This window comes from Amblyomma mixtum, chromosome 2, assembly GCF_055824585.1.
Source record: "Amblyomma mixtum isolate Tamu chromosome 2, ASM5582458v1, whole genome shotgun sequence".
Lineage (NCBI taxonomy): Eukaryota > Metazoa > Arthropoda > Arachnida > Ixodida > Ixodidae > Amblyomma > Amblyomma mixtum.
In genome coordinates this window covers 31,477,625-31,483,643 of record NC_143013.1, presented here as the reverse complement: position 1 = coordinate 31,483,643, position 6,019 = coordinate 31,477,625, and the positions used below count along the sequence as shown (strand labels likewise).

General features: G+C 48.5%; 2 non-coding genes across 2 annotated transcripts; both read right to left on the bottom strand.

Moving 5' to 3' along the window:
* Positions 1 to 5,486: 5,486 nt before the first annotated feature.
* TRNAQ-CUG (transfer RNA glutamine (anticodon CUG)) lies at positions 5,487 to 5,558 on the bottom strand. The gene has a single exon. It is a non-coding gene; the product is annotated as a tRNA-Gln (tRNA).
* An 8-nt stretch (positions 5,559 to 5,566) lies between these two features.
* On the bottom strand, positions 5,567 to 5,638 carry TRNAE-CUC (transfer RNA glutamic acid (anticodon CUC)). Its single transcript has one exon. It is a non-coding gene; the product is annotated as a tRNA-Glu (tRNA).
* Positions 5,639 to 6,019: the final 381 nt, after the last annotated feature.

Sequence of the window (6,019 nt, the reverse complement as noted above, 5' to 3'; positions counted from 1 at the left end):
CAGATGCTCGAAGAAACGGAAAAAGCCGCCGGGGTAGTGGAAAGAGCGGCGGTCAGCGCGTGAGGCACTTCATGTTATCTCTACTAGGTGGCGCTAGCGGCGCCTAACCGAGCACCATCCAGAGACCGACAGCAGCCAGGCAGCAGCAAGAACGGAAGTTTTCTTTTATAATTGCCGCATGTATGCGTAGTACTCCCGATGCAAATGTTATTTGCTTATGAGCGAATTAATCGAAGTAATATGACTTCAGCAAGGCCATGTTTTCGTCAGATTATATCAGATGAGCAGACAGCGCAAGGCGCGAAATACGTGAAGCTTCGCGTTTAGTTCAGTAACCAGTCAGATTTTGCTCTGAACGGTGACATCTGCGTCATTTTACTGGCGAGTTAGTACGAGCAGCTCCTGCGAGAGGCAAACCGCACGCTCTGGGCACTTCGCACTCCAGTTCCCTTATCACAGTCGCTCGCCTCTGCGACACTAGCAGACAGCATCGCCAGTAGTGCAGTGAAAACATCAGAATTGCTCCAAATTTCACTGCAGCTATTATATGTTACTGATCTAAGGTCAATGCCAGGTGTTCTGCGTGTTTTTCGCTTTACAGTATCCGGTCCCTGGGGTCGCCGACCTCTGCTCTGTTGTGATTTTGTCTTATTCTTCAAACACGCAGGACGAAGCTATAATTTTATATAGTAGTGAAGAAGATAGTCAGAACTGAAGAAAGAACACCAAACGTTTATTTCAAACCATTGGTTCAAGACAAGTGCAATATGATCACAATATAATTTGTTGAAAGCTGCTGTTTGAAAACTGTTCACACGAAAGCGCAAAGTAATGAAATAAGGTTCTCTGAAAAAAAAAAGCAAACGCGCTCATGTGCAGCGGCTAAGCTTTAGGTAGTTAGCGGTTTCCCGTTTCTGGCACCTTTGGTGGTTTGGCCTTTGGTGGTGTAATTAACAGGTGCATTAGCAAAAAAGAAACCTAAAACCAAAAATATGATCATTATTACTCAAACAGCAAAAATGTATAATTTCGGGGTGATAAGCTTCGATTATGTACAATATTTTTACAATGATCTTCCTTGCTGATTAAAAGTATACTTTCATTGCAACCTATCTTATCTCGGCAACGAAATCTAGCAGCTTACCTTTGTGAGTAACAGTCCCTGTGCAGGACTTGCTGAACACACTATCCTGTACGAGGAGCACAGAAGCCTTCAGCCGGTCTGTAAGGTGTTCAGCGTAGTCGCTGGTGTACTGTTGTCGGTCCATCGCTCCTTTGCAAACAATGGCAATGGCTGTTTGGTGAAGAAGTTCTCGAGCTTCTACCATGGATTTGATCTCAACTTCTTTCGCTTCTTTGTCATAAAAATAAGGGCGAGCGAAGACCCGTTTCCTGTCGTCTGCAGTAAACACCAGCAGCTTCTCGTGCGCGACAAGAAATGGATCTCTGGTCACGGTAGTTGTAGCGCACACAACTCCATCAAGATCGGGCACATTAAGTCTTGTCCATGTGCTCGGAAGACTGAGTTTCTCAGCGATTTTCTGCAATGAAGCAGGCTCACTAGGCTCGTTCAAATTCGGGCTCACGCTCTCCTCTTGCACATTTGTGTCTTGTTGACAGGAATCGTGAAAGTCACGCCGCGACAAGCGCACTTTCTTGGCCGATGCCACAGCACAGGCAGCTGGACGCTTTCTCTCTCGTCGTTTTTGTTGAACTTGCTTGGAAAGGTAGGCCGGCAAGTCAGGCAGCAAGGTTGGGACCGCATCAGCGGTCAGCGCAGGTTTGCCACGAGGGATCCTCACCTCTTTACCGTCGATTTTGTGCACATAATGCCGCACGATGAACGGCTCTTCGAAATGCCTTTCGCACACCGCCGACGTTTCCGAGAGTGGCTTGTCGCTGCGATGCAAATTCCTCTCCCACTGCTTTCGTTGGGCTTCGTCTTTTGGGGCTTTAAACAACGACAACGTCCGTCCGTTCAACACACGAAATCCAGGGTACCCGGTCTTACAGCCTGGCGCGTAGCAATGCGTGTCCGCTCTTTTGGTTTTCTTTTCCATGACTGCATGCGAACCACTGTTTGAGCGCACGACGCAATGCAAGAGACTATAAGATGTCAGAAACGCTGTAAAGAAAGCAGGAACAGCGCACGTGCACAACCTGACAGCAATTAACACGCGCTCCTGCGGCGCCGATCTCCTCGGTTTCTAGACGCCAGCGCCACGCGCGGCGGTTAACAGAAATGGCAACAGCTCTCTCGCAGGCCGCGCCGCGCGCTCTTTCCACTACCCAAAGGCTTTCTAGTACACTGTACCGCCGGCACTTTCGTCTGCGGTGCATTCATTCACTCCGAGAAGCGACAATTTACCACTGCTGATTCACTAGCAGCAGTAGTTTCGTATCTTTTATAGCAAGAATATTTGCCATCACATGACGTCTAATGTTCAAAAAAACATTTGCAAATTTAATATAAACTCGCTTTAATTCATTTAAGTTTATAAAACACCGCGAAAAAGCTCCAAATCTATTTTTATTTCGTTCCGGACGGTTGTGCTAGGTTTCGGCTGCGTTTCGGGCAGTTGCAGACGGTAGCAGTGTAGCTGGAGGTCCCATTAGGCTTGCGCGCTCCAGAATCGAGAGCGTATCTAAAAAACTAGGCTGAATTGCAGCTTAAACTTTATCGTCGAAGCAAGGTAAGTCATAGCGAAAAGTAACAACACCAGTAGTTGCCGGTAAACATGCCGACCGGAATCGCAAGGACTGCTGAATTGGCTGAAGCGGGCGGCTCTCGCTTGAAAGGACGTCGCCATGTTTTCACGCCAAGGGCGCAAAAGCCGCAACTGCCGATTGCGTTCGTACGCTAACGGTAGCCCGTCGCCCGCGCGAATCGCTGCAGCGCATTCCGTTGTTCGACTAAGCGTAGTAAGTTGGGGCGACGTCACGATGACGTATCAGGAAGGCGGGTCCGTGTCGTCACGCCGCCGTCACCGCGGCTCGAGCCAATCAGCAAAGAGCGAATGCGACATGTCGCAAAAGGCGACACCGGGAGAATACCACCCCTGTAGTGTACCTCCGTCTTCCTCTGTCGTGACGGCATGTGTCACGTGGTGTGACGTCACTGTACCACGTGGTGTGCACGGCGCGTAACCACGGCGAAGGGCTGTAGTGTACCTCTAGTAATATGCTTCGCATAAAACGCGCTGGAGACACTCAGAGAGAACGATCACGGGTGCCGTGTCGACAGGCTGCGCCTTGATCGAGAAGTTGTAGCGCAAATGCACATGTATGTAAATATATCCTGCAATTTTAATGTTGGTCCGACTGAACCGGGAGAGCAGAAGAAAAGAGGACCTACTACTTTGATGTATGGTGAGACTGTGTCGCCGTTGTATTAAATAGCGCAATTGTGCGTTTTCAGGCATTTCTTCGGTATACCTGCACGCCGGGAGACTTCACTCCTCGCCAAACGTCGTCGCGACCTGATGCTGTTCACTCTCATTACCCGCTACCAGAGCACGTATAAGACCCACGCATGAAAGCGCCACAAAAAAGTGTCGCTTTCTGTCTGTCGCTATGATTCGACAGCAGTTCCGCCTCCGCTGTCAGAACGCAGACCACGTGATGCCCCGCCCTACCACTCAACCCAGAGCAACAGCCCAAAAGCAATATGGCAACCATTTTTTAAAATAAACTTACAAAGTAGAGGCCCACATAGCTGACCACTCTTCCAAGGAAAACCACAGACGCGAATCCTCATAATCCCAAAAACTCCCACATGAAGAACGCGAGGTTCCACTGTTTTTTCATAGCGACATCCATTTCCTTCAACGAACACAGGTGTAATTACGACCATATGTGTGTTAATTACTGCTGAGTGCTAATAGCTACAAAACTGACAAATTATGTGACTTACCGCACAGGAATGGCGTAATATAGGTATACAACTTTTTACAGCCGCCGCGGTGGCTCAGTGGTTATGGCTCTCGGCTGCTGGCCCTAAAGACGTGGGTCCAATCCCGGCCGCGGCGGTGGAATTTCGAAAGAGGCGAAATCTACAGGCCCTTGTACTATGTGATATCAGTGCATGTTAAAGGGGCACCGCGATGATTTCTTCAGTACCCGTTAATATCATTAAATAGATTCATCATGCTTTCCAGAGACCAGAGCAAGAAGAATTATTGAAATCGGAGCATACAAACGAAAGTTATTCCACTCTGAAAATTCGAAATGAAATGCTCAGACGAAAACGCATTTCACTCACCCATTTCACTCACCCAGTACCGAGATTGGGCGCTACCAATCAGAACCGCGCCTAGCGCACACGCAGCGGAAGCGTGCATGCAGTTGTTGCTTTGTCGAGGCTGTAGGCAGCCGCGCATTTTGACGGCGTCTTCCCCCCGTGTACGCGACGCCGTAGTCAGGGCAGGGGCGACTAACGACAAAGGAAGCTCCCCGAAGTTTCTTTTTTAGTCAGACTGGAAGGCTCTCAGCGGTAGCCCCCCTCCCCCCCAAACTCGACCCCCGTCTCCTGTCCAGCCTTTCTCTTCACAATTTCGGGCAAGGTGTGTCGACTGGCTTTTTTTTCGCTGCCGTCTTGGTATGGTCACGGCCGGTCTCGATGCGCGCGCTTTCTGGTTTGAGCCAACGTTTTTTGAACAGCGCTGGCCGCCACGAAGGTTTGAAGCGAAATGGAAAGTGTCGCCCTAGCTGAATTCTTGTTAGTTTTTGTTCACTTTCCCTGCTTCTTTCCAGTTTTTTGTGGCATGCGAAAAGCTTTCAGTACTCAGACACAATATTTTGGAATATGCAAACTGGACGCCCAGCCAATGAGAAAGGCAGCGCCCTATCTGGATGCCACCTCATTTCCGCTGCCGCAAATGGCCGCCGCGTTGCGACACCATCGGCTCGAAACAAGCATTTCTAGCGAAGATTAAAATATCAAATATTATTATTTCGGTGATCTCATTGCGCGTTCAGGACTCACAATATCCCTTACTCTGCATACAAATAATAAAGAACCCATGCATTATGTACGTCGCAGGGTACCTTTAAAGAACCCCAGGTGGCCGAAAATTCCGGAGCACTTCACTGCGGTGTCCCCCATAGCTTGACTTTATTTGGGACGGTAATCCTCCATATACCAAATATAAGTTTTACGGCATGAGCCCTTTTACGGAGCCCATCGTGAACCATCGCGTGAACGTCCGGCCAAGGTCACAGACAAGTGGCTGGGGGAATAATACCTGAGAACGAAAAGGGATGGCGATTGGAGAAAGAAGCAAAGGGATAAAAGTTCAAAGTGTCCTTATGAACGGGGAACGACCTGCACCCAAGTTATTTGATTAGCTTTTTTTTTAAAAAAAAACTCATCCATGGACTTGACCAAGGCGAAAAAAAAAAGCACAGGGTCCATCGAATGGAATTTCTATATTCATTGAAATACATAATTTATTTTGAAAAAAAAAGTGAGCAGAGACAAAAAACTGAGGTCTCACCGAGATTTGAACTCGGATCGCTGGATTCAGAGTCCAGAGTGCTAACCGTTACACCATGAGACCACATCATATTCCGACGCCGGGAATCGAACCCGGGCCTCCTGGGTGAGAGCCAGGTATCCTAGCCACTAGACCACGCCGGAACACGCCGACGCATCAGAGGCGGAAGTATTTCAAAGCCAGATGTGCGTCAGAAACTTTTTTGTTCTTTTTCTGGATTGGAACTGCTATGATTACAAGGGTGAGCGGCAGTACACAGAAGAAGGGGATCAGGGGACAAAGGATATGCATTACAGTGTTTCCCTTTGGTCTTCAATGCCGTGTATGTTCTCGTTGCTTGAGCGGAAAGCCTAAAAATCAGATGTGCACTGCACAGGCCGCACAACATTTAATTCGACTTCCGACTGCATGCTGCTGCGAATGTCAGCTTTTTTGTGAATTCTGAAAACTTACGTGAGCACCTACGTTTGGCTTTCAGTGCCTAGTTTCCCTCGTGCATGCTTGCTTCCGTCGAAATGCAAAAA